Genomic DNA, 1,940 nt, shown 5'->3' on the forward strand with positions numbered 1-1,940 from the left:
AGGGGAGGGACAGAGAGAGGGGGGCACAGAGGATCCAAAGTGGACTCTGCACTGATAACAGAGAGCCAGATGGTGGGGTTCAAACTCACAAACCGTGAGATCATGGCCTGAGCCAAAGTCAGACGTTCAACTGACTGAGCCACCAGGCGCCTTGAATAACCAGTTCTTAATCGATCACTATAATTTCCCCACCAGTTATCATTGAGAATGAGGTTGTCAGAGACCAGAAGTTTCATGAAATCTCTGTGATTTATCAGGTTGAAAATCAAGAAGTTTTCATTTCAGGGCCATGTAAGACTGTCCGCTAGACTGATTGTACACAGTCTCAGAGGAATCTAAACTCACAAAAAGGCCAGATGCTGATACAAATTGAACGATTAAAGGAGAAAGAAAAGGTTAGGGAATAACTCTAGGTCAATCTACCAGAAGTCAACCAGAAAATAATAGAATGTGTTGGCAAAAGCAGTGACCAAGGAGTCAGAAGACCTACCTTCTAGGCCAACTTTCCTACCAATTAGCTTTGTGACCTTAACTAGTGTTGTGACCTTGGCCAAACCTGCTCTCCCATTGTGCTTCAATAAAGCAGTGGCCTCGTGCCTGAATGGACTTTGTAGAACAGAACTGGCAATGATGAAATAGGTACAAGGTGTTTAGGCGAGGGCTAGGTGGAGTCCGTGCCAAGACTACGCACTAGTCAAATTCCACGTGTAGAAATGTTTAGTTTGGCTCAGAAGGCATCGGTTCTGCGGTGTTTTGAATTTGAATGTGCTGATCATATTTAGAATTGGGAAAACCCTACATAAAAGTCCAGATTTCCAACTTTCCACCGAAAACAGACATACACCAGTGGGGCGGCATACTCATGTTGCAAAAGTTGGGTGATGTGAGAAGAGGCTGTTCCTCTAGAGACGGCACACATATCCCATCCCACATGGGGCTCACACTTCCTGTTGTTGCCTTGATGCTGAAATCAACTGACTTAATCTCCCAACTGAGTTCCATTGATGCCAATACTATACCACAGGGAATATCAACAGACTTGTAGGAGTAAACTGAAAGATCTGTATTCACAATTAACTGGAACATGGGAAGCCCGAACCCGCTCTTGTGAGGTGGAGTCCCTCTGGGAAAGAAATCCGGGAGAAACTTGCCTGCCACCTGTCATCCCCACCATGTAAACAATCACTGCCATACTTGGAGGAGGAGGGAAAATTTCAGTGTTTCCTGCTGTGAAGAGAGACAACTGAGGGGTGCCTGGGTGGCTCATTTGGTTAAGCGTCTGACTCTTGGTGTCAACTCAGGCAATGATCTCACAGTTTGTGAGTCTGAGCCCCATGCCAGGCTCTGTGCTGACAGCTTGGAGTCTGCTTGAGATTCTCTCTCTCCCTGTCTCTCTCCCCTTCCTTCCCCCCCCACCTCAAAAATAGACTTTAAAAAAAGGAAAAGAAAGATGGCTGAAAAACTAGACCACTGGATCTGTACTGTTTTCTTCAACTTGGTTATGGGTTGAGTTGTGTCCCCTACTCCCATCCTACTCCCTTCTTAAGAATGTGACTATTTGAGGGGTGCCTGGGTGGCTCAGTCGGTTGAGCGTCCGGCTTCGGCTCAGGTCATGATCTCACGGTTCGTGAGTTCCAGCCCCGCGTCGGGCTCTGTGCTGACAGCTCAGAGCCTGGAGCCTGCTTCAGATTCTGTGTCTCCCTCTCTCTCTGACCCTCCCCTGTTCACGCTCTGTCTGTCTCTGTCTCAAAAATAAACATTAAAAACAATTAAAAAAAAAAAAGAATGTGAGGATTTGAAAATAAGGCCTTTAAAGAGCTAATTAAGGTAAAATGAGGTAATATGGGTGGGCTCTAGTCCAATATGACCAGTGTCCCTATAAGAAGAAGAGACTGGGACACAGACACACACACAAGACCATCTACAAGCTAAAGAGGGGC

Source organism: Felis catus, chromosome B2, assembly GCF_018350175.1.
Source record: "Felis catus isolate Fca126 chromosome B2, F.catus_Fca126_mat1.0, whole genome shotgun sequence".
NCBI lineage: Eukaryota > Metazoa > Chordata > Mammalia > Carnivora > Felidae > Felis > Felis catus.